The sequence below is a fragment of the Anomalospiza imberbis genome, unplaced genomic scaffold (assembly GCF_031753505.1).
Source record: "Anomalospiza imberbis isolate Cuckoo-Finch-1a 21T00152 unplaced genomic scaffold, ASM3175350v1 scaffold_76, whole genome shotgun sequence".
In the NCBI taxonomy this organism is placed as follows: Eukaryota; Metazoa; Chordata; class Aves; order Passeriformes; family Viduidae; genus Anomalospiza; species Anomalospiza imberbis.
Window position 1 is genome coordinate 432077 of NW_027100377.1, and position 27001 is coordinate 459077.

Genomic DNA, 27001 nt, shown 5'->3' on the forward strand with positions numbered 1-27001 from the left:
ATCAACTTCAGTTTAAAAAAATAATTTATTCTAACCCTCTGCAACAACTCACTATACACAAATATGAATTAAAGTTTAACAATTAATTTTTTTCTATATTACTGCAACCGTACCGCCCATATACAAATACCAAAACACCAATATCTCTCTCAGATCCATAACTAAATAAATAGAATTTTAGAACTATACAACTCCATACATAATTAAATAGAAGTAAATACATATATACCCATAACAATATAGAGCTGTAAATATGTATTACATATTTCATGACATATAACATGACAATATAATACAGACATAACAAACCTACCTATAAATATACAAATATCAATGTAGCACTAACACAATCCATACAACCCCAGCAATAGGACCACACAGCTACACAACTGTGCAAGTATGCAAACATAACTAGAGATGCAAACTGATCAATATACATGCATCAATAGAACAATTTACATACATAGACACCTATACAAGTATCAGTCTACGCATGTAAATATCCCTATACTTGTAACTATCAAAGTCTAACTCTACACATCCATAAACAGAACCAGATCAGGAGGGATTGCAGCCGCCGATGTCCCCAGGCTCTCCCTCGGGCTCTTCCTCCCGTGCAGAGCAGCTGTCCTGGACAGGGACGGCAGATGGCACAGCTGGGAAGCAAAGGGAACACTGAGTCAGGATGGGGACGTTTCCCTTGGCAGCAGCTGCACTTCCATCAGGGAAGGGAAGATCTCAGAGCCTCCCCAGGAGGGTTAGGAGGAAAAAGCAGCCGAGCGGGCCAGGCTGTGGTGAGCTGTTCACTTCTTTCAGGCAGCCCAGTTGCTCGGAGGGAACTCCATCATGTCACGCTATTGAACCACCTCTGCACTACCAAGATTGTGGCCCCCAGATCCATCAGTATTTATGTCTCCAGCTGCTTGCACCAATGGCAGGGAATGTCCTCAACAGTGCTGGTGCACAAAGTTACCTTCCACAGGTCATCTGACAGGGCCTTTTTCTCCCTGTGCTTCCTGTCTTTCTCCTTATCTTCTACTTGGAATTTTGACAGGATTTATTCTTATTTTCTCTTGATCAGTGCTAAAATGCATGTTTCTCTTCCAAGTTCAGTTTGTTTAGTGATCCTGTCAAGCCTTTTCTCAGAAGCCTTTTTAATGAAACTGAAAGCCAATTTCAGCAATTTTGGTGATTTTCTGTGTGATTTATACAAGTCTTCTGTTAATTCGGGCACCACTTAGGCAGTTACAAAGAGAAAAATGATGTTTCTATCTGTCAGTTCAGTAGTGGAATGTTCATGGATAGAGAGAGTGATTAGCTGAATTTTACATGTACTCCTAACCTGAAAGTACAACAGGTAACTTGGGCTGAAATTAGAGCCAGTTTTCTTCTTCTACCAGCCTGTATTCAGATGTAAAGTGAATATAGCAGGGTGAGAAAGTTAGTGCTCAGCTCCTAAAGTGCCTTGTTAAGGTGTTCTTAGAGTAGTGGAGATAAAATCTGGGTTCCCTTTCTGTTGTAGATGTCGGTGAACCCAATGGGAAGAATGATGATGTCTGACTTATTTCAGAAGGCTGAATGATTTCTTTATTATAATTATGCTATGATACTTTAATATACTATATAAAAGAGGATACAAAAAGCTACATGCTACTCTCTCTATCATATCTAACCAACTCACAACTCGTGACCCTGTTCTCCAGAGTCCAGACACAGGTGGATCCAATTTGCCATCAGGCCCAAACAATCCACCGTGATCCAACCAGGCATTCGCTCTAGGACAACAATCTCCAAACACATTCCACAAGAGCAAAACAAGGAGCAGAAATAGAAATTGTTTTCTCTTTTACTTCTCTCTGTGCACCTTTATAAAAATCCTGAGAGAGAGAGAAATGTGCTTGCCACACCCATTCCTAATTTCCAGACACTCATTGTCAGTTTCATTGACTCTGAAAACAGCAGAGATGTGCACATCATACCTTATCAATCCATTTGGGAATGTTTTAGGTTCAGGTTCTCTGAGGCTTTAGCCTTTTCGATCTCTAGACAATGCTTCCAGGAGTCTAAATGACTTTCAGAAATTAAACTTTTCTCCTTTCTTCCTCAGTCTTTGCACTCGTGTGCGTCAGAGAACTTCAGTGAATGTATCCCACTCTAATACAACTCCAAGCTGAATCTCTCAGCTGTGTTTACAGTGGTTGTCTGTGTGTCTCTTCTGCCCAGTGTAATTTTAAAATCTTCATCCCTCATTATCTCTGCCCTTCTTTTTCTGTTTTACCTTACAAATGCATGCACATGCATCAGAAATATCTTTTTTTCCCCGACATCCCTTCCTGTCTAGTAATTTCTTTTTATCCTGTTCCGATGTTTTCCTAGTTTCCTATGTTTTATTCTAAGTGCAATCATGTTTTCTTGACTGTGGAAGTTTGACAATGCAATGCTCTCATTCACCTGCTTTCATGAAACACTTCATTAACATCAGCACAAGTAACTGTGTGTTCCTTTCTGCTTTGTAGAAGATTTGTGAAACTCAAATCATGCTCAGCTACATAAAACAATTATGCTGCTTGGTAATTCTCCTAGGAGCTTAAGTTAATGGTAAAGCAACTGCAGCTGCTTATTCACAGAAACTGGGAGAAAACACACTGCAAATACTGAGGAATGCAGTGCAAGGACGATGGGCATCCCTCAGTTATCCGGACAGATTGATGTCACTGGCAAAATTCCCTCTTTTCCAAAGGGTTTTCATTTCCTTTGGCTGTACTTTGTATGGCTGCAGGTCACATTTCCCTTGATTTAAGAAAGTGTCTTGGCAGTTCTTGGAGAAGTCACCCTTGGAGGAATTACTCAGCTCTGCAGTTCTTCAGTCCTCGTTATACGCCCTGTTTTAAAAGACTTTTATGCTATTTCCCCTCTCTCTGTGTTTTCACACTTGTTCAGCAAGGTTTTCTTTCTAATAATATTAATCACAATATCCCAAAGGAATAAAAAATGGTTGGGTATTTGTTCCCCAAATATTTACAAAAGAACAATTTAAAAAATCTGTATAAATGCTGGATGTGAAATGCAAATAAAAATAGACTTGAGAGTTCTCCCAAAAACTTTAAGAAAAAACCCCATGTATTCTGTAAAAAAACAGATAATTCATCTGCAGAATACGAAAAGGGGCACGTTCTAGAAGAGAAAATTTGTACAGCAGTGCTGCACAGAATTAGATGCTTTCAAGCTTTTTGCACTTCAGTGGCAGTATCATTCTCTGAACTGTAATGCTCTGAGCATGTTCTGCTCACCATGGCAGCTTTCTGCTCTCCCCTGGTACAGATCATCCTCCCAGCAAAGGGTTAGTGGAGCCATCACAACTCCCAGCACCTTCCCACACAGCAGGAACCTGAAGGAGAGAGATGGCTTTCACCAACTGCTGCGTGTTCTAATACTGCCACCTCTCAGCTGCTGAAAGCCTGAATTTCTGTGCCTTTTTCTCCTTCCCCAAATGTTACATTACACACCCCAAACCTGCAAAGCATTCCTCTCATCGAAGAGGAATGTCTACCCCACCTGTATTTCAATGCCACCACTTGGCTCAGCCTCCTTTCCTTAGACTTACGACTTTTTTTCCCAGTGTGTGAAATGCCTCCTCTTTAGAAAGGCATATTCCAGAACTTAGCAGAACAGCAGGGGTGATGAATGGATTGAGAGCAGCCCTGTGGGGAAGGTCTGGGAGATCCTTGAGAAGGAAACATTGGATGTGAGCTGGCACTGTGTGCTTGGAATGTGCCTTTATGCCATGATTCTCCTGAAGGTTTGTATTGTAGGGTTTTTTTTTCATGCAGGCATGCATGCAAAATTTGGAGATCAAAGATAAATTCCTTTTATAAGGGATATGGAAGAGACTGGCCTCGGGTAAGCAATATGTCAGTGAGAGAGAGCTGAGCCATTAGTTCTGAGAGGAAGAACAGCCCCGGAACACAGGTGTGAGCCCTGGCTGATATGCAGTAGAACCAGAACTTAGGCAGGATCAGTTAGAAGGTACTGAAGAGAGCAGGGTCTAATCCTTTGGTGCAGTATTGTGTGGACTTTGGGATCAGTACTCCATTCCAAATGGCTTCCCCTTCAGTCAGAAGAGGCTTCCATCTCTTCCAAAAATTGCCTATTGAAACTCTTCTGCTCCCTTGCAAATCTCTTCACTACTCTAGCACAACTCTTGAAGCACGGACAGACGACTCTTCAACTAATTACAGTGGAAAAGAAGGGTATTTATTGCAGTGCTGGACACATGTGAAATAGTTTCCAAAGACATGTGCAAGAGTTGCAGACTCCTGCTCTCTGTATGCAGAGGTTTTGAAAAAAAAAGGTTTTACATATTCACACGGTTTCTAAGAATGCATAATACATAATTATTACCTGCCCCCTTCATATTATAATCAGCTGAATATCTATTACTGCTGTGCAATTGTACTCCCTTAATTGAGTCAGTGGGATTTTGAAATGAGGGAGTAGTTGTATGGGAGGAAGGAAGCTGTCTTCCTCATGGTGAACTCTTCACCCATGGCCAGTTGGCAGGACTTTTTGACCTGCTGGTCACGGTCCAAGCCTCTTCTAACTGTTTGATTATTCTTAAGGCAAGGTATTTCTATGGTCTCTGCTCCTTCACAATTGCTTCATCTATCCCTGTCACTCCTAACTTTACTTTCCTAATATATTTGGTACTCTTTAACTAAGGCACGTGATTTTTGCATGCTGTATTACTAACTTAGCTTCTTAACTAATTTTAAAATCTTAACTAAAATATGCAATCTTCTACTATCCCAGTTATAGTCCCAGCTGGCCCCTCAGCTCATCTGCAGTTTTCAATTATCCTAATTACATTTACAGCTAACCCCTTGACTCACTTCAGGCACATCCCCGATTCCTCTCTCCCAGCAGCTCAGAGCTGCGTTGCACAGCGCTTGCTGTGCGCCAGAGAGCACAAAGCCGGCTGGCCTGCTGGCCCTGAATATTTCTGCCAAACACTCTGCATTGCACACCTTTGCTCTGGCTCAGTGCAGAACTGCAGGACCGCAGGCACTTCCTCCCAGAGCTATGAGTAGCAATGCTCAGCCAGGCCACCGGCCCTCGGCTGCCCTTCGCCTTTCTCTGCCCCGGGGCAGACTCCAGACGGCCAATGCCTCCGATCTGGGCTGTGCTCAGCAGGGCTCTGCTTCCCCTCGGGAGCAGCCAACTGCTGCTTGGGCTCTGAGAGTGGAGGATGCACCCGGTGCCAGGAAGATGCACGCAGGGCCGGGCTGCCGCCTCCTGCAGCTACAAGGGTCCCCTGGCAGCCTGCCTGTGCCGAGGCTCAGGCTGCTCCGGGCTCTGCCGGGGCTCTGCTGCGGCTCCACCCCGGGTAAGGCTGGGCCCTGTAGAGAGCGCGGGACTCCAGGACGGTTTGGATGGATGAGAGATCTCTGAAGTCAGGTCTTAGAAAATGTGGTTTATTAAAAGGGGTGAAAGGCCCTGCTTGGAGTTGCCAGGCGCAACTTGTGGCAGGCCCAGGGAGAGAGGAAGAGGGAGAGAAAGGGAGAGAGGGTTCCAGGTGAGGGTCCCAGGGGAAGATCCAAGAGAGCGTCCGGTCCCTCGGGCACACCTTGTCAGGGGGCTTCAAGGTGGGCTGGAACAGGACTTGGGCCAATGGGGTCCCAGATACCTGATACTTCAGGGGAGGGTCACAGGTGTGGGATGAACCATACATTGGGGGTGAGACAGAGCGTTCCATTTGACCTTTGGACCTATCTGCAGGTAAAGGGCATTGTTTAATCAGAAGGGGGGATTGCTTTCAACCTGGCTATACTATTGTTTTTTAGTTATTCAGTAGTCAAGGTTTGTTATTTTGAATCTAGTTCTCATCTCAATGTCTGTATTTTCCAAATCTTTTGCCAGGCAATCATATTGATAAGGTTTTCCTATTTCATCTTCCCCAACAGGGCCCGCTCTCACCTCACAGTTGCTGACAGCTCTGCACCGGAGGAGACCTTTCAGAGCACCCTCTCTGATCTTTCTGCTTTCTCAAGTGTTATAGATAAGAATTAGTCCAGCCAAATTAAATAATAAAATATAGTTTTATTTAGCGATCAAATTCAGTCTGAGCCAGCCACAATAAAAAGGTAAGTGCCGAGCCCAGGATCAGTGCTGGGTGAGACACAGGTCTGACCACTATAGCACAGGGTCTCCTATGTTTCGCACCAACTGTCCTGCTCAAGCAGTTTTTATACATTTTATTTTGCTCGAGGCAGGGATTTCAGTGATCGAGCTTTTCTTTCTATTCAAAGTCTCACATATTCATAGAGTCTCTTTTCTCTGGGCTGAGTTGAACAAAACTGTGTCTGGGAAGCGATGTATGCCAGTCAGAGGGTTACTGGAACTCGACATTGAGATGCGTCTCCTTGATAGCTCTGGCTATCTCAATCTGAGATATTTATCAAGTATTCATTGCTTGGGTGTTCCTCAGATTACCTTGGAGAAGCACCCATCTCCCAGCCGGCCACCTCCATTCATTTGCCAATTAGGTCCTTTTCTCCCTGCTGCCAGCTGTGGTTTTGAAATACTGTGAAGCAACCTTCTCATCCCTGGCTTGAGTGATTAAAAAAACTTACAGGAATATTTCTTACCAAAATAACATATTTCATACATCTGTTTCTAACAAATACGAATTACCCAAAATACACATAACATCAGCTGAGCAAGGCTCTCCTCCAGCCAAAGACATTGCACTTTGGGATACAAATCCAAGAGGCAGGAAACCAATGCTCTCGAGTCACAGCTGAAGGCCTGCAGCAAAATAGGATGTTTTGGTTTCCCACTCTCCCTCTGGTTTTTCCTGCAAATGCCATTGCCCTTTTCGCCTCAACTGGAAGCGCCACAGATGTGCCAAAAGGGATCAGTGGGCTGTATTTCAAAGGCAGTGTGGTCTGGAGAGGATGAAGAAGAACCTTCTCTGTAATGAACAAAGTTCCCAGGTGTTCCTGGGAACGCGGGCAGGGCCTTCCTAGTTCCCATGGCAAGAGTGGAACGGCTGCTGGCTCTAGCTGAGTACCAATATTGAAATTTTAATTAGCTAATTGCTCTGTTTGTTTTCTCTAAACTACCTGGAGATAACTGCCCCTCCCCCCCCTCCCCCCCCCCCCCATCCCCCTGCTGCCATTCTGGGACTAAAATGCAAATAAAAAACCCCTTGGGATCATGGGAGTGTTTTTAGGGGATAAAAACATCCCTAAATAAAGAACTAATCACAGTAGAGGGGGCTAGACAAATGCCCTAGCTGAGGAAGAGGGGAAACACAGCCCCTGATCGACTTTTGCCCATCACCATCACCTACAAAAGACTAGACTAGAGTAGGCTGTGGAAAGCGGAGATGGAGAGACAGAACTTCCTAATGCTGCCACAAGGAAAGAAGAGGGGATAACAGCTGCTCTGGACTTCAGTGAAAGACTCTGCACACCTCCTTCCCTTTTGGCTACCTGGGAAAGGTACAACAGTGGCAGCGAGCTCCATGTCGGGCCCCCTGCCCAGCTGATCTTTTCAATAAGACCTGAACATTAATAAAGGCATTAGCCCTGTTCATTTTATTCTCCACTTACAAACCATACCAAAGAAGCCATAAGCATGTCTTAGCAGCAATAAAAAACAGCTGCTAATTCAGAAGGAAATGTTGACTTTTCTGAAGGGGCCAGAAGGAGGAGAATCATCCAAATGAGTTGATGCTTCAGAAACTTTATTTAATTACAATCCTACTCTATAAACCTATACTACAAAACTACTCAACAATCCTATTCTAGAGTCCTACTCTACAATCCTACTCAAACTTGGTTATGGAGATAACATCTTGATTGTTACATTCTTGTTTTCTTCTTCCTCTTCACTGAGATGATGAGTGGTACCAGGGTGGACACTGGCTTGGCTGATGTTACGAATGGATGCTGTCCACAGGGGAAAAAAAAAAAAAAAAAAACAAAAAAAACAAAAAAAAACAAAACAACAACAACAACAAATAGAGTGAACCATGACTGTCCAAGCTCAGTGCTTCACAGGCTCAGTCAGGATTCCTCTGGTACTTAGAAAGGCCCAGAAAGAGGAGTGAGGGGACCATCTGCTCCCCATCTTTATGTGCAGGACCTTGCCATCACAGGCAAACCTGGCCCAGAATCCCACTCATCCGTTTATTCTGGTTTCTCCATCTTGCTGGGATTTTTGCCCTGCCAGCGCTCCAGAAGTGGTGCTTTCTGTCCCTGGGGTTTCTTCCTTTCAGGAAACTCCAATGACTCACATAGGTCCCTGTCTTTGAAAGACAGGCACCATGCTAATTTCCACAGGGAGACAGAGCAGTGTCTACCTTTCCATGGCCTGCCCCTCCTGTGCTGGATGACACCTTCCTTCCCAGCAGGTGCCAGCCCAGTGGCGCTGGCTCCTGCAGTTCCCTCTGCCACACAACCTGGCAGTAAGCCTGGGCCAGTTCCCCTCTGCCTGAGCGTGCCAGGCAGCAGATGGGGCTGGGACAAGTCTCTCTCAGCTGTCCCTGTTTGTGTGCCAGAAAGCTCTAAGGGTGGGGTGGGGGGCACAAACCAGAGGCTCACTGTGAGCCCCTCACAGCCCCTCCTGCCCACAGCCAAATCTCTCCAGACTGCTCTGCCAGGACTGACATCCTTGGGTTCCTCCACCACCATTTCATCGCTCTGTACCCTGCATTGCTCTACTTCAATTCTTTTGCCATTAGAAAAAACAGAACACCCCACCAAATTACAAAACAGGGCGACAGAAACAGAGGACAGAGCGCCTCTCCTCTGAGGACAGGCTGAGAGACCTGGAGTTATTCAGCCTGGAGGAGAAGAGGCCCCAGGGAGACTTCATTGCTGAGTTCCAGTACTTCAAAGGGGATTCTCAGGAAGTAAGAGATACCTTTTTAACAGACTCCGTTGCAATAGGACGTGGGATAATATTTATAATATATAATGGGGATTGAGTCAGATTAGGTCTAAGGAAGAACTTGTTTACATGGAGCATGGTGCCACACTGGCACAGGTTGTCCCAAGAGGTGGTAGGTGCCCCATCCCTGGGTAGGGATGGGGCAAACATTCCAGGTCAGGTGGAAAGGGGCTCTGAGCAACCTGACCTCTCCCTGCTCATTGCAGGATACTTGGACCAGATGACCTTCCCAGGGCCCTGCCCGCCCAGCCCAGTCCAGACTAGGATTCCTCACCATTTTCATTTGAACAGCGCTAGGAGTGGAGGTCGGGAGGAAGAGGGCTCATCTGATGCCTTGGACTTCAGAGGAGGAGGAGCCCATCCCTCGGACACTGTTTCACCCGCAGCCCCTTAGCATTTTACCTGCAGGAGCTCCTTGGCAGACCAGCGCCGCGCCTCGTCTGTCTGCAGGCAGCAGCTCAGGAAGTCGGGCAGGCAAGGCGAGAATCGGTTGGGCTGCTGCAGCTTTGGTCTCCCTCTTGTGGCTATCAGGAGTTGAGGCTGGGGAAAAGGAAACACAAGGCTCCAGCTGCTTCTTTCCCATCTGTAACTGCTCTCCCAGATCCCATTGTTTAAGCTCCATTCTGCAGGGCAGTTTCTGCCCTGGCAGAGACCCAGAGATTACTTTCTTTACCAAACAAAAACCCAAACCCTGATGCAGCCACAGCTTGTCCAGCATTCAGCAGATCTTGCCTTGGCAGCTGATTTCATTGACTGACCTAGCTGGTGGAACTACATCAGCAAAAGCATGTTTTGCTTCTCTGAGCATTCACACCAGCCTGACAGGCTATTTGGAAAGGGGAGTTTGTTCTATCCATACTATTTCCAAGGATTATTACATGAAAGGAATATTTGCAGTGCTTGTTGGTCCCTCTAGCACTGCTTTCATGAAACAAAAATCATCAAGTTGTTTTTTTTTTTTTTTTCCTCTTGAAAAAAATGCAGATGCAGAATCCATCTAAAATAGACAGAAATAACAACGGAAGGAAGCCTGGGAGTCTCCATGAAGATGCCCACCACAATAGGAACAGCTCTGTCCTGGTGGCACTGAAAAAGATTATGACCAAAGCGACTTTGTTACTTTCTTCTTCAACCCAGAGGAAAATTTCCTTCACTTTTCCCACACCCCCAGAGGTCACAAAGAGGGTTTTATCCTGTCTCTCTGCAGCTGTGCTCAGCCACTGGATATGGTGGGGAGCTAGAGTCCTCACTGTCCTTAGAACTGTGCAAGCCAGGGATGGCCCTGCTCCTGTGGTAAAGGAACACAGCACTGGCATCAACCGCCCACGTTGGATCCCAGCCCCGGGCACCTGGCTGCAAGCTCATCAACTTGTTAAAGTACCCAGAAACAGCCAGGAGTTTAGTGTACAATTCTAACTGCAGTCGGAGAAAAACACATCCTAAACTTACCCAGGGCACCCACACGCATGACTGAACAATGTACAGATGATTTGAAAGCCTGAAAGTTTTGAAGACCCGCAGGATTTGGAAAAGATGCTACAGTATGGAGGAAAATTGATGTGCTTTGGTTAATGAAGGGAAAAACAAGCAGAACTGCTTGGGCATTGCTTTGGTGGTTTTTTTCTCCTTTTTCTTTTTATTTTCTTTTTTTTTTTTTTTTTTTTTTCTTTTTATTTTCTCTTAATTTTCCTCTTCTTTTCCCTTTTTCTCTTACTTACTTTTCCCTCAGAGCAAATCTGCTTGGGGCTGCCAGGACTGAGCCTTGCAGGCAACACAGGGACTGAGAGTACCTGGAGTACAGCCCGGGGAAACACTGCAACTGCAATCTTCTTCTGCACTAAGAAGGACAACTTCTGCCTCTCTTTAGCTGCCATCGCCGTGACATCAGCACTGCCGCCCTCTACCTGAGCAGAAAAATAATGAAAAACTTTCCTGAACAAACAGTCCCTTGCAAAGGTGGGCAAGGTCATTCTGATGACTCCTTTGGTCTCCAGGCCTCTAAATATACTGGACCTGTCTGTGCCACGGCTGCAGGAAGGACATTGACCTCCTGCCACAATTACAGGAACGGCCGAATGGCAGAATTACCCCAACATCTTCGGCAAACTCCTGGAAATTCTTGGCCATGGCTCTGCCTGGGTCAATCTCCATTGACTGTTATTACCAACCTTCTGAGTACACCAATAATCCCTGCCTCCCACAGCTTTTAGCAGGAAAATAGAGTGAAGCTGGCCTGATGTTCTGTGTTCACAACTGGGCCCCACTCTCTGGTCACCCTGGTGGGTTGAGTCCTCACCCAGCAGGGCCTGTGGTGGACAAGAGAGCAAAGCAGAAAAGTCAGAGATGCAGATGGGAAAGAAAAACCTCAAACTGACATTTGAAATAAGCACTCATTCAATAAGAAAATGGTTTACACACCCACAGCTCCACATTTGTGCAGGAGGGAAGAAGGGGAATAGGAGTGCAGAGAGCGGGAGGGATTGTGCACACCCAGCTCATCGTCAGGCTCGGAGCTTCATCTCGCGGCTGCTGGCCACCAGCAGCAGCTCCTGGCCAAGGGGGCTGGAGGCCACCACATCTCTTGGGGATCTGGAGCTCAGCGGGGCTCTCAGAGACATGGACACGCTTTCTGATGGCCTTTTACTTATTACTTTTTAATGGCACCCATCTTGCATTTCTCAGCATTGAATCTCTCTTAATGTTCACGTCGGAGTCACTGATGGACAAAGCTGCACGTCTGGCAGGGCTGGACCTGGATGGACGTGGATGGTCTTGGTGGGAGGAGTTCAGGCATCACCCCAAAGCAGGCTCACCTGTAGATGTGCAGGACCAGGTGGAACATTTTGGGGAACAAATTGGAGCCTCTTATTCCCCAGAGATGCTCAGAGCATAACTACAAGACTAAGGAAAGGGATGAGCATCTGGTTAAACCCAAAGTAAAATCAGCTGCGTGGGACCCTGGACAAGGAAGGCAAGAAAGCAGAAGATCATGTATTAGAAACACTCCTGCTCTTTAGAGCTATGCTTTTATCCTACAGGAGATAGATCTCTCAAGTCAGAGAGACAGTAATTATTTTCTAACAAAAAACTGATACCATTTGCTTACACCTTAGGAAAACTGCATCTTGAATTTCAGCAGTGGTCAGTGATGTTTAAGCTGCTTTTTTGCAGCTGAAAATCTGGCTGATGAGATCCAACCCAAAGGCATCTTCTCCCATACCAGCACCTGTGACACTGATGACAGCATGCAGGGCATGTTTTTTAGCAAGGAAAACAGCTCCTTTCCCCACATGCAGCAGGGACATTGAAGTCGGGGTTAAATGTCTCTAAAATCCTTGGCTGCAACAGAGGTTTTATCCCCAAAAGCAACAGAGAATAACAGGGTTATTAAGTAAGACGTTTTGCTCTCAGCAGCAGGATTTAAGGCTAAAACCTCTCTAGCATTTTCTGCTTGGTGTAACAACTCCGAAATCTCCAACCTCTCTGTCCCAATTCTCCTCCTGTCTCTCATTTTGCACAGTCCATGTCTCAGAAGCTGATGAATGGAGAGTAAATTGCTGAATGTTTCAAAACCCCGCTTCGTAGGATCAGTCCTAATTTGTCCAATTTATAACTACCGTGCTTTCATGACGACTTCTCTTCCCACCAGCTAACTGTCTCAGAACAAAAGAACCCATCATTATTCCTGCAGAATTCAGAGTGGTCTCTGGAAGAAAATGATTTTTTCTGACGTTTTCCTTCTGAAGGATATCCATGATAGTCAGGACATGTGATTGCTGAGCTCCAGAGTAATGGTGAGCTGCCACAAACAGATCTGCTGACTTCCAAATTCTCAGTAGCTGGGTCTTGCTGTGGAAACAAGATTTCACATATTTTGCATGCAACAGTGGCTGTGCAGTTGCTCTTTATTTTATTCTTCCTTATTTGCACTTTTGCTTAATGGTGGCATTTTTTATTTCTCTCCATGTATAGAAAACTTCCATAAGCTTCTAATTCTTCTTACTTATGAACCTGGGGCAATCTCCAGGACATTAGCAGGCAAATTACAAAAGGATTTAGAAAATGCAACGAATAGGAGCGGGCAAAAAGGAGCATGGTATGGCTGTGTTCTCTCGATGGCCAGCTGTGTGCTTATGTCTTCCCAAAGAGACTCTCCCAGGACCAGGTCAACATCCACAAATTAGTGAAACAGAAAATCAGGAGCCTAATTAATGGTCTCCCTGCTGATGAGGAAAACAGTCAAGACAAAGAAAGGCTGAGGAAAAGACGAACCAAAGGCCTGGTGTATGTGTTCTCAGGAGCTGTGATTGCAGTTTTGGCAGCTAAAAACTTAAAGTTTCAGCCCAGTCTTCTTGTTCCCTTTTCACCTGGACAAAAGGGCTTAAAAAGAGGAACTGGATTTCGAGTGTGTGTAGGAGAATCCAAACACAGGCACAATCAGCCAGTTTGTGAAAAGGAAGAAACTGACAGCTTTGAAGCACTCAGTTGGTTTCCTAGTTAATTTCCGTGCTGTGATAAGCAGTTCCATGACTGAACAGCAGAATGTTGTTAACAAACTGAAGTCGGGGCTTTGTGGACATTTAAAACCATAATTTCTCCAGAAATTATGGAGAAGCTGAACACAATAATGGAGACAGTTCCACTGGGCCACAGCAAGTGCGCCGCTGATCTGGAGAAAGAGTACTCGTCTGGAGTGTGGATTGTGTGACAGACTGTCCAGTATGAAAAACAAAGCATCCTTGCAGAAGGCAATATTTGAATTTACAGGAAGGCTTCATGCAGTGCAGATGAAACACCAGTCACTGCACTTACAACTTGCAGAATTCAAATGGAATTTCAGTCAGATGAAAAAAAGAAGCTGAGAAAGCCCAGAGGCTGCAAGAGCAATTAAATATGCTTCAGCAAAAATTCATCACACTGTGAGAGGTTGGAGTGTAAGAGAATTAAACAATGCATTACATTGGAAGCATCAGGCACGATCCCTTTGGAATGAATAGGAGCAACAGCTACAGGACTAAAAGGAAAAACCAGAATTGCACTCCAGTGAAGAAGGAGATAAAAGCTAAGTCTTCAATGAAACTCTAAAAGAAGACAGACAGCATGGCCATGCACTGGACCTGACAACTTCTCTTCATAAAAGGAAAGAGAAGACAACTGTGAGAAAGTCTGCATTTTATAACTCAATCTTTATTTCAGATATCCAAATTTAAACCTCACTTTTCTGTGACCGTGATTTGTCCATGGAGTTAGTTTGTTGTCTTACTCCCTATTTTATTTGTTTTACAATCACAACCTTGTGCACTAAATTCTCTTGGAATAATAAGGAAGAAATGAAACAACACACAATACAGCCTCCATCCCCGCTTATTTTGTTTGGCACAATATATTTAAAATAGGTACATGACACAGAATTAACAAAACCACGACTGAAAGCCATTTACAAAGATCAGGTCACAAAGGAGAAATGAAGTTTTGAGACTTATCCCAGAGAGTGTGGAATGTTGTGGAGTTTTTATCTCTTGCAATCAAAACCTTCAGTCTTGAATGATATATCCCAGGTATCCTGATGGATGTGTGCTGTAAGACAAAACCTGAAAGAAGCTCAGGATACCGTGGCTGGAGCCAGCAAAGAGTTAAACCATCTGCACGCTAAGTGTGCAGACAGAGACTTTAACAGGAACTTTAAAATCGCAGCCACAGAAAGTACAGCAGTGCTTGGAGAAGGAGAGAGCTCTTTCCCAGGGAACTGTAGGTGGGTTTTATTCAGTTGTTGTTTGACACACATGCTCACACATGGGGCTCGAAATCTCTCGGCTTGAGAGGTTTCACGAGAACCTTTCCCTAGCCCTGACTCCCTCCTCATCGCGGGAGATGTGCTGCTGTGGCCCAGAGAGGCCCCTGCTTTGAATTCGGTCCACAGACATTCAAAACTTTCTGGCTGTTTGTTCCTCTCCATAACCTGGGCGCTGCCCTGAGGACACGCAGTCTCAGCCTGGCTCTGGTGTCAGTCGGTCTTTCACTTCCTGCAGTTATATTTTACCGTCAGGAGCCCTTAAGCCTTGCAAGATGTCTGGGAGGCCGGAGAGAGGGCGGGAGCCGCGCTCCGTTCCGGGAGCTGTGACGTCACTGTGCGCGTCCATGGCAGCCGCGGAATTCCCGCCTGGCTCCCCGCTGGTCCCAGCATTGGAATTCCTGCGGCGGTGCCGGCTCGTCATGCTGGAGGAGGAGCACCGGCGGGACAGCTCCAGAAATCCGCTGCAGACTTTCCAATGAGTTTCTGCAGCTTCAGCGCGGATTTGTTACTCGCTCCGGGCTTTGCCAGTTCTAAGTTAGTGCCCCTTCAGATCACCGTTAGATTTATTCTTGAGCGGTCTCGGGGACCTTCAAATGTCGTGGAACCTTCAAATGTCGTCTTGCTCCACCCCCTGCCATGGGCAGAGACACCTTCCACTGTCCCAGGGTGCTGCTCCAAGCCCTGTCCAGCCTGATCTTGGACACTCCCAGGGATGGGGCAGCCACAGCTTCTCTGGGCACCCTGTGCCAGGGTCTCCCCACCCTCACCCTCAGTTTCTTCCTCATATCTAAATCAGTGGCCTATTCTGAAGAATCAGCATATATTCAGAAGTTTGCAAGAAGAAACTGACACAAGTTTTAAATGAGACATCAAACCTAATTCCCCAAGCAAAAGCTTCCTCTGCTGTTTTGTTTACTTACGGAACTCCAACAAGCTGCTCCGTGGCACTGGAATTTTTTTTTCCCCCTATGTGAAATAGCATGCTTTTTGAATTTATTCCTTTGTGTGCTAGTAAGCTGTTGATAGGTATTTTAACAGAGGAATAGTTCATGTTCAAAATCTTTAGCATTCCCAGGTGACACTCTTCAGAATTAGATTTTTCTTTTCCTCTATGTGACTTCAGAGTCATTGAAAGAAGTTTTAAAACTTCAGAATGATGTGGATGTGACAGAAAACATTTTGATATTTTGATTGTGTTTGAATGATTTGTTTTTTGATTGTTTTGATCTTAACTCTTGATAAGCGTTATGAAACTACAATTTTGTTTGCATTATGAGAGTTTGGTGTAGGTTGCAATAATAAAAAGAATGATGCTGTGAAAAATGATTTTCTTAGTTCTCAGGGCTACATCTTCATGCAAAAATTCTGTGCAATTTGTGAAAGACTTAGCAGCCTTTAACACAGCAAGTGTTCTGTTAGGCAGGCAACCTTGGATATTTTATCTACTTAAAAAATCGTTGTACCTTTGTTTATCTCCCTTAGAATTGTGTAGAATTGTTTTGAAGAGAAGCAGAGTTTGTAATCTGCTTAGGAGAACGTAGTTCAATCTACGCAACCATAACATTTTTTTATTGGTGTTCTGAAAACTCTGACGGTGGATATTCTGCTATATATATATTTATTTATTTCTCTACGATATTCAGGCTTAGAGGACTAGCAGTACAATTCTATTTTCTTAAGCCGATGCCAGATTGAAGTTGTGGTAATTGTTCACGTGGAATGGTAGTATGAGTGGTTAAAAGATCAGTATTTTAGTATGTTGACAAATAAAGTAAAGCATGTCTCTGCTAGTGGCCTTGATGGTTTTATGATATAGAAGAGGCTTATCTCTGAAGCTCATCAAGTAAAAGGATGTATGGCTAACTATGTTCTTAATTCTCTGCAGTTTATAGACGTAAAAAAACCGCAGTTTGGACACCATGAGTTCACCCCCTTCAGACAACATCACTTCCTGGGAAGCTGATTGGTGAGGTCCAGTTCTGGATTTTAAGTGTAGCAGTTTAATTCCCGCTTTTGTGGCTTATTTATTTTCTAGATGCCTGAAATGATGCAATTAGTGCTGAGCAGGAAGCAGATGTGGTGTGGTAGATGTGAGCTGTCATAGAGCCATCAGGAGGTAGAGATAGTTTCTGCCAGCACACAGGAGCACTGCCCAGGAGGCACAGGAGGGTTTTCCACATTTATTGAGGTGGTAGAGGTTGGCTGTAAGTCTTACCATGACCCCTGTGTTTTATAACTTTATAAGAGTTTGACACAAACTATTTGTCTCTCTTTAGTCTGTACAAAACTGCCTGTTATATGGGAACAGCAAAATTCCACAAATACAGACTTTGGTTAGAAAATCAGACTGCAGTCTGCTCCCTGAGCTGCAGAAGTTTTGCAAAATTACACTGCTAGGTAGTAAGTGAAAGAACATTTCTCTAAATTGCAAAATTATTCTGCATTTTCTGCCAGCTGTGGAACTGAAGGTAGTGAAAAGCTGCTTTTCTGCAATGGTCAGTGCTGACTGTAACCAACAGACTTGTGAACTGAACACTGAGAATTAAGGTTTTGAGCTACAAAATACCTTCTTGCAATGCAGAACTCAAGAGCTATTTCATGTGCTTAATAGAAGATTCTTAAAGTCCTGCTAAAATGGTGTCTTATTAAAAGCTGTAGTTGGTAAAAAACATATTTTAGATCAATAGCAAGGGTTAATGAGCTACTAATATATGAAAATGGATGTAGAAAACATTCTCTGAATTTTGTTAGACTGCAAATTGTGCATACTTTGAAACCTTCCAGGGACTTTGTGTGGTTTTGTCTTTGACTGAATCTTCTGAGAGCTTTATGGCTGTAGCACTTCTAGCTGTTACATGAAGATGGAAGGAAAAATCTCCTAGAAGTGGTAGTAGGAAGCTTTCATAAAGTCCTGCATTTGCTGGCCATGCTGTGACAATTAAAGAAAGTATCACAGAAACAAAAATTCTTCGGGCTAGTTTCTAATTTATTTGAAAATGTGTAAGTAGACAACCAAAATGAAGTGGGTAACATAAGCAATAGTTCAACAGTGCTGGCACGGGCTGGCTGGGGATTTTTTCATTTGTTTGTTTTTTTGTTGGTTTGGGGCTTTTTTTTTTTTTTTTTTTTTTTTTTTTTTTTTTGTTCTATACTAAGAAAAAAATCAGGGTTTTCTGATATATGTTTTTAAGTTTCCATCAATTGTATTGTGACTTCAGAAGTGGTGCATAAGCTATTTCAAAAGGTGTCTAATGCTTTTTTTTGCCAGTACTTAGTATTATGTTCTCTGTTTTAATGCTCTAATACACATTTTTCATTTCCATAGCATCCTTAATTTACTAATGCTTGTGGTGTCATATCGTTTGTGCATGGTATAGATTTGTTTTTTTATTCTCCCCCACAGTGCTCCCACAGATTCAGTTAAGCAGAATAGTTAATTGCATAGTTAGTTTCTCCTATGAGTAAGTTTTTATGTGTCTTTCCCTTATGATTTTTTGTTGGTGGATATTTCATAGGAGAGCTGAAAGAAACAGATTTCTTTAATTCTCACTGCCATACAAACCAATGTAATTTAATTAAAGCCTTAAAGGTTTTTACAAAGAATGGTTATTCTCTTGCTTTCATTCTGTGTGGTCTCCATGAAAATAATGGTAAATGTCACCAAGTTAAAAGAAGGCAAATGATTCTCCTGCTGCCTACAGACCAAATAAATGGTCCCTTTCCATCACCCGTGTTTCTTGGACCAAGTCTTCCCCAGTTTTCAGTTTGGGTTTCCTTTTTCCCCCTTGGTGCTGCCTGGCTTTTATCTATTTTCAGCTGAGATTGGCAGTTCGTTCATCATCTCCAAATAAAATTACTTGCCCTTATTTCTTCTGTGTTTTCCCCAGAAAGGGAGGAAAAACAGTCACTCAAAGCTATAACATGATGGGCACAAACAATATTTTCTTCAGCTTATAGATGCTCTGGATGCTCAGGTTCCACTTATTTCCAAATCTTCTTATTGCAGTACCTGAGTTGCATTTAAAAAAGTGATTTTAATTGTTGTTGATCTCTTGCTCTTTGAGTCATGTTGCTTGCTCTGAGTATGGCTCTGGTAGTAAGTACTGAAAACCAATAATGAGCTTGTGGTTTTCTTGCAGTGCATGCAGGTTTTAATGATTATTATCTCCTACATTTATTAAATACATCAAATATGTTAAGAAGATGGCACCTTGTGGAACAATTTCTGATTACGTATAGATGTTCTGATCTGACAGATGAAGTCTGTCTTCTTTTTAAATGGGAACACACTTAGTATTTGTTCAATTATAAAATATTTATGGTCGGCAGCTAAAAAAATGAAACTTCACTCTTTAATAGTAGTAATGTCTTTAAAGACAAGATTTAATCTAAGTTACCGATCCCCCTTGTTGATGGCACTTGTGTCTCTTTGGCCAGTCAAAAAAAAAAACATGTGAAAACATATGTCATTGGGTAATTTTTGGTCATGAAAAACGTTAATTGTGCCTAGACACAAATCTATAGATAAAGTGGTCACTTTTTATTTAGAAAGAGCTATTAATTAAATGCCAGTACAGTGTTATTTCTGTACAAAATACTTCATGTAGACAAAGGTAAAGTATTTTAGTACTTCTATTTCTGTAATATAGGATACCAGTTTAGTGCTTAATTTAATCATGTTTCTTTTATCAGTGTATTTCACATGTATTGCCCATAAACTCTTGCACTTTTGTCTGGAGAAAATAATTATTGCAGTCTTACATACTTAAAATAACGTCAAAATGAACATATCAAATAATGTAAACACTGATTTTCAAGAACTGAAATAACTTAAAACTTAAAACTTTTCCAGTTTGAAGTTATAATAATTTCACTTAAAATTACTCAACAGGTTAATGAATACTTTTTGATATATACTTATTTATATGTATATATACATATTTGTGTGAGTGTGTATATATACAATTTTATATATTCTTTGTATGCATTTTTCACTTTACGTATAGAAACTTGGTTTGGACTCTTATTGTTATTGTTTGCGGTGCTTGAGGGCTGATTTCGTTAATTGCCAAGTAGATTTTGTTTTAACTGCAATAGTAGTGGAAATTACGATAGAACAGGGCAGTTTGGAGGACTAAACCTTCAATTTGTGTTGTGTTTGTGATCAGTTGCATGTCTGTAGTTTGAATGTATCTCTGAAGACAAAGCATGTAAAAGAGAGGTTTTTTCCCACATCTGTGCATTTGATTCATGACAGAGATGGTTTTGAGACAGTAACTAATGTTAAAAAATGAGACTTATTGTGGAGACAAAAAGCTTGCCAGTCGTTTTAACTTGCATAATTGGAATTATGTTTTTATGCCTCCTGGAAGTTAATTATCAAAAATGAAGGAAGTTCATTGTCAGAAACAGATAAGATACTGAAAAATAGTAATGAATGCGTTACGCTTAAATCAACTTTGTTAATCCAAGGTGAATCTCTCTTTAAAGTTCCTGCTGCCACATCTCTCTTATCTTGCACAATTCTATATAATCTTTATAATCTGGCGCAATTCTATAGAATCCTTCCTTCAGAGAGCAATAGTAAAGTGAAAACTGCACCAAATAATTTTACTTACGTGAAGGTTTAAAACCCTGGACCCATGATTGGGTAATTGAAGTAAAGAAGCATTCAAATGTCAAAGGAATGCTCATGTTTTTTCAAAACACATTTTTCAGCTCAGATAATGATATAGAAGAGTTCCAGTTGTCTCAGGATAGAAATCAACTAGAAATGGACACTGCTGAAGATCTGAGAAGAAAACTCCATAGGCTGGAGAAAAGAAATTTGGAATTATACAATCAACGCAATCAAGAGGTAAGGACTTTTCTTGTTTGTTTGTTTGCTTTATTTTACCCTTGGAATAAGTGTAATTTGTTTCCTTGAAATAATCCTCTCATCAGGTGACTCAAAATCACATTCAGTAGTTGGAAAATATCGAAGTAGCATTGTACAGACATCTTTCGCCTGTCCGTAGGAACTGATATCACTTCTAGCGTCATTGCTAATAGTTGAAGGTGTGTGCAAGAAACTTGAGCACTTCACAAGAGCAAAGTCATGCAGAAGAACATTTTGCACCCCTAGTTTTGGAATTCTTGATGTAAGATGTGGTTTGTTTGAGTGTTTTAATCCCAGTAATTCCAGGGATCCATTTTACAGAATCACCCCACAGCTGATGGAGCAGTGGGAGCCCGACAAGAGCAAGTCACTGTGGGAGAAGCAGGAATCTCTAAATAAACGGATAGGGAACAACAAACTTGGTTTATTGGCTGTATTTAGTGGAAGGCAGATGAATGAGCACCCGCACCAGCTGCCCCTAACAAACTCCTCAGAGCAGAATTGTTACTTAGAGCAGTAATAAAATTCAAATGAAAGAAAATTTTAATGAAGTATTTTTTCACTGCTGCTTCATTTAGGTACCAGTTTGCCACAAGAGCATCAGGGAAAACCTTTGTAATGGGGTTCAATTATTTCCCATGACTGGAGCTCCTGGTTATAAGGAGGCTGCTGCTTTGTAGATGTTCTGAAGAAGTGCATGTTTTACTTTCCACCTTCTTGCATTCAAATGGCTTGAATGTGTTTTCCTGGGTCCAGTTTTTGGCAGCAGTGACTAGACTAGCTTTCTTGCACCAGATAAGAGCCATTTGGAAGCCTTTTCTTTGTTCTGTTTGTCGTGTTTAATAGCATACTGCTATTAACTGCTATTATGACTGCTGGACGTCATTGGACTGAAGTTTGTGTTTACATAGTGAGTCACCAGGTGTCTGATAATCTAGTATCCCAACACAACTGCTTTTCTAGTGGCTAAATGCAGTTACCAGAAAATTGCCTGTGGAATATAATTGTAGTTTTTATTTTCTTAAGGCAGAGTATCTTTGAAAAAACAGAGAGGTATATTCGAGGTACATGAAAGTCATCTGGGAACAGGATCAGTTTGCAAAAAAAAAGTATCTAAAATGTGCAGTTTCAGGACTGTACTTCAAATTCAGATGGAATAAGATGGCAGCTGTGAATGCAATTTCTGAAATATTTATTTTCTAGATATCTCACTATAAAAAAAAATGGAATTAAGGTTGAAACGTGAGAGAGGAGAAGCTCTTCATCAGCATCTGGAGAGTGCAAGGTCATTTACTAGAAAAGAGGCTCATATACAGCTGCATTCTGCAGAGGACGAGTTGTGGGATGTAACAAGCAAACTTTTGGAACTTCAAGGTAATAAAAACCCAAAAATCATAGACCAGAGGCTACATCAGTCCCAAGTCATGAAAGCAAGCAGAGATTGCACAAGGTTTTACGGTTACAGCCTTTTTTGAAAGTCTCTTATTTTCCCATGTCTTGCTCATCTGCTTCTGTAAGCTCCTAAGAGTTTAGAAAGCCCTTGCAGTCTCATATGAATTCAATATAACCTGCTAAACCTATAAATTCCTTTTTTTCCCTCTTGCTCCTTACCTTCTGTTCTTCCTTCCCTTGGTGTGTACAGAACTGTAATTAAGGTGTCCCTCTCCACTTCCTGCTTATCACGATGCCAGCAGTTCTTCCCTCTACATTTCAGGGGAAAAGAAAAATAAAATCTAATCCTGTTTATTAGTTTACATTCTTTCCAAAAACTTTTTCTTTCCCCCCAAGAGCTCTCATTGTGCTGCTTTTTCCTTTCACCTTTTCAGATATTTCTAGCTATTCATTGCTCATATCTGGCCTCTTCATGTCATCTTTGGTTTTGTTTTTATACAAATAACGTGTGTTATGATAGGAGTATGTGGAAAGGAGGGGTTTTACCTACATATTTTCCCCCCTATTAGTTTTGCATTCAGAAACTCCAGTTTTCTTAATCCTTCTCAAACAGGGAGGTATTTCTCACACTTAAAAGCTGGGGAGATGCATTTTTTTTTTTGTTACCTAAGTAAGTCTAATACTCTTTAAATTTAGTACAGGAGATGTATTTGTGAACCTTTGGTGTTCACTGAAAAGACTGGAGCACTCCTGGACTTTGTAACCTTGCAAGGATGGAAGGAGACTCTGAAACTTGCAAGTGCGCTTATACTGCCAGATTTTTTTAAAGATAATAAGAAATCTGCACTTTCATTCATTTGGAGAACACACAAATTACAAAAATCTCGGTTGGTTTAAATTCCTCAAACTGTTGTTTGTTTGGCTGGGGTTTTTTGTTAGTTTTGTTTTGTTCTTTGTTGGGGTTTTTTCTCCTGTTTTGTTTTTATCGTGACACATGTCAAAGAAGCCAAATAGTCGTGGTGTTGCTTCTCATTTCTTTTTCAGTTTTTAACTTACCGCTTCTTCTTCCTGGTCTCGTGGGGCCTTGCTCACCTCGTGCGGTGTTTTTCATACAATCTCAAATTCTTGGACAGAGCACCTCACTTGTGCCCTGTCTTTAGTATTTTCTCCAAACTGTTTTTCCGCTGTTCTTCTTGAGGCTCGACTTCCTGACATCTGACAGGTGTTCCCCATCATTGTGTCCACTAATTCTCTGTGTTTTCCCACCATGTCTCTTCTGGTTGTTTCACCCTTCTCCAGCTAGGAAGAAATTTCAGAAGAATGGGATGAGTTTGAAGTAAAAATCTATTAGAAAGTGGTGATCACATAAATGTCAACATAGCTAGCTGTACTCAGCAACATTAAAAGCTAATACAAAATATTTTGGCTGAGATTGTGAAATGAAGCAAAGTTCCTAGTAAAACTGCTTTTAGGAAAAGAACTTTTCCTTGGCATTGAAGCTTTCACAGAGAAGTAGATCCACTATTTCCCTGTCTTGGGGCAGTTGCTGGGCTGAAGATTTAAATCACTTGGGCAGCAGTAAACTTCCCCAGAAAAGCCAAACCTTTGCTCATTCACCCAACCTGCCTGAGGTTTTCCTAGAGTCTTTTTCATGTGGCCGGTCTCTGTCTTTACCGTTCCTTAAACTGAGCTTGAAATGAATTGATACAGACTAAATTTTCACGTAGATATTTGGAAATAAGCTAGCCAAGTGTTGCAGAAAAATGCAAGTAAGTTCCTCATCCTATAGAGGCCTCACTTGAAAGAGTTGAATTTTTATTCCTTTCCAAAGGGAGAAGAGCTTTCATTTGTAGAAATCTCCAAAGCATTTCCATGACCTTCTGTGAAAGATGCTACAGGATGACAAAATGTGGCTGCTTCTCTGTAGTGAAAGTGAAAGTGTTAATGTTCCAGTGTGTCACAGGATATCCCAATACACTGATAAACATAGGTTAATTATAGCTTATTTTTTTTCTGAACATGCTTATTTGCAGAGCTATTTTTCTCTTTTTTTTTTTTTTTTTTTTTTTTTTTTTGTGAATAACAGTACTCGATGACAAATACCAGCAGAAAGCAGCACAGACTGAGAAAATGGTTCACAGTGCTCAGAGGCAGTGGGAAGAGGAGAAACAAAGATTTGCAGTGGAGAGGGATAACATACACAGAGTACACCTTGCTGAACTGGAATTCCTTTTCAAAGAAAAAACTGAAGCAGAAAAGGCTTGTCAGGTATGATATATGAAAAGGTGGAAAGTTCCATGAGATGCTGGCTGAAAGGTTTTTGGTGCAAAGTATGTGGTGGGTTGGAGTTTTTCTGGTTTAAGGGGAAAAAAAATTCTCCAAATAGCTAAGTACTGCAGAATAGTCCTGAAGGTTACAGCTTTATGAAGTTACACTTAGTGTGTAACACTGGTTTGGGGCTTTGATGGAATGTGTTGTGGCTGGTTGGCATGGTAAACACCTAAGCCAAGTTATCAGTACACAGTGGTCAAGAGAGGAGCTTGTGGACAGGACCTAAGATCCTTCTCAAAACAAGCAGCAACACAAGTCAGTTTTTATTCAAAGCTGATTCTTATAAAGGTAGGGCAAGATACAGGCTGTGAAGAAGCCTGTTTTTAGATAGAGTTTTCTTTTTTAAGTTGCCAGCTGCAAGCAGGGTAAGCTCTGAGTTCTGGCTAACAGTAGGTTGGCTGAGTTGGTTTGAGGAGGCTCTGGAAGGGTATTGCCTTCTGTTGTGTACAGTGTTTTGTAGAAGCTGCCTTCAGAGACTTTAATGCGGCAGCAAAAGATCAACGTTGAAAAAGTACGCTATGCTCTGTCAAGTGATGTTTGTCCTCGAAAAAGGACAAAAGGAGCAGTGTGTGGCTCAGGGCATTGTGTTCTCTGTCAGTTCCCTGGCAGTGTTCTCTGCCAGTGGTTGTAGAGGAAGAGGCTTTCTGGGTAGATGTATTAAAGCTACCAAATTTTAGGAAATGTAATTGACATGAGTAGCCTAAGATTGCCATGAATACATCTAGCTCATTAAACAGGGCAGCGTGAGCTGTAGGCTTTCAGGATCTTGACGGCTCTGAACTCAGAAGTCTTTCAGAACCTTCAAAACTCTCTGAAAGGCAAATGTGATTCACTAACAGGTGCCAAACCCTAACCTGCCTTCAGCAGTAAAAACGTTCCGTTTTTCCCCTTTGCTTTTGTAGCTGCTCCTCTGCCCATCACCCTACAGTTATGTCATGTATAGTTATAAAGTTCCGGGAAATAAAAAAATCTTACATCTGGACTTGACTGCATTGAAAGCTTAATTGATTTAAACTTGTCAGATAAACATCAGAAACATGTGGGTTTATAAATTATGACTTTGAATGCGTTGCAGTCTTGTGTGTTGTGTATTTACAGGCTTGGTTGAAATCTCCTGTAGTTATTCTGAGCTATAAATGAAAGCTAAAGAGATTTAATTGTGGTCTTAATACGTGCAGAGAAGTGGGATTCTGAGCATGTAGGCAAATCCTGGCTGGGAAAACTGCACTTCATAAACTGTAATTCTGAACTTGGCTGGGAAAATGCTGAGGCAGGCATGGGAGTGGAGTCACAGAGCACTGAGACGTGTCTCTGGGACACGCAGGAAAAGTCTCCCTCTGCTTTGTGGCAGATTCATGATGAGCTCTGTTGGGTGTATCCTGGCCCGGGATAGGAGGGGCTGGAGTTCGATGGGAAAGGCAATAGCTTCACCTCGTGGTTACACAGGAGACCGTATCCCTTCACCTTTTTTCCCTCAGAATACAGAGTTTTAAACAGTCATACGGCCTCCAAAAAGTTCCAAAAATCCTCAAAACTCTGAAATTCTGCAGCTCCTGCTGACTTGTTTAATGAGCTTGATGCACTCATGACAATTTTAGTTTGCAAATGTTAATCACATTTCCAGTATAAAAAGTTCTAACATTTTTGGTAGTACTTTACAACAAACTATCTGTTAATTGTTTCACGTTTCCCAATTCACTTTTGTTACTATCTGGAAGATAAACCTGAAAAAAATAAATATTTCTATATCTTTCCAGGTATAGTTCCATAGAAATTGTTACTTTTGGTTTGTTTGTTTTATTTATTATTTGGTTTATTTATTTATTTGGTTTATTTATTTATTTCATTTATTACTTATGTTTTGATTTTGCATTCCAAAGGGAAGAAACCTGTCTTGCTGGACATGCACAGCTAGAGGATTAGCTTAAATTTAGTCCAAATTCATATGGACTGTGGGGATTCTGTAGCAGTGATTTCACAGACCTACAGGGTCCAGTAATGTCAGTAATTCTTCCAACCTGTAGCTTAGTTCAATTTCTGTATGCAGAAATTGATGTGGGGATCAGCTTATTTTATTCTACTGAGGACTTCATATTTCATAAGTTTTTTAAGTAATTCAGTTTCTAGAAAGAAGAAAATCCTTTCCAGAATAGCAGAAATTAAAATGATTTAGTCTGTAGGAGTTACTGTTTTTAAAAACATCTGATTTGAAGTTTTAGCAATCAAAATCAGAAAAAAAATGAACATCTGTCCCCATGTGCCATTTCAACAAATGCACCCTTTTTCTATCTTTGCCACTGAGTTGGGAGACAGAAGAGACTGGAAGGGCTGTACTCTTAGGGAGAGATTTCCTGTGGAGCTCTGGCTCTGATTTTAGTGTTACCACAGGAGGTCATGTTCACAGTGATTTTGGGGCCAATAGAGTTTTCTTGGTGGTGGGTTAAAAGCATGTCTGCTGTTGGGTAAACACTTCTGTTGACATGTGCCGGCGTCTTCGATTTTAAACTTCTAACATCTTCTGATGCGGCCTCCACTCCTCTGTTGAACTCTCTACTGCAGTAGAGAGATCTTAGTAAAAGTACCTCTTGATGTATTTATTTATTCAGTTACCTGTTTATCTTTAGAAAACTAATGCTGCCCTGCAAAGCATG

The 27001-nt window shown here is 42.1% G+C and overlaps 1 protein-coding gene and 1 long non-coding RNA gene across 2 annotated transcripts in view; one reads left to right on the top strand and one right to left on the bottom strand.

Annotated features, from left to right (window-relative positions):
- The window catches only part of LOC137467700 (serine/threonine-protein kinase PAK 3-like), a 176072-nt gene that overhangs the window by 122183 nt on the left and 26888 nt on the right, over positions 1–27001 (bottom strand). The gene's annotated exons all lie outside the window — the stretch shown is intronic.
- On the top strand, positions 21872–26997 carry LOC137467714 (uncharacterized). The gene is made up of 3 exons (XR_010995605.1): positions 21872–22001; positions 24106–24287; positions 26975–26997. It is a non-coding gene; the product is annotated as an uncharacterized lncRNA (long non-coding RNA).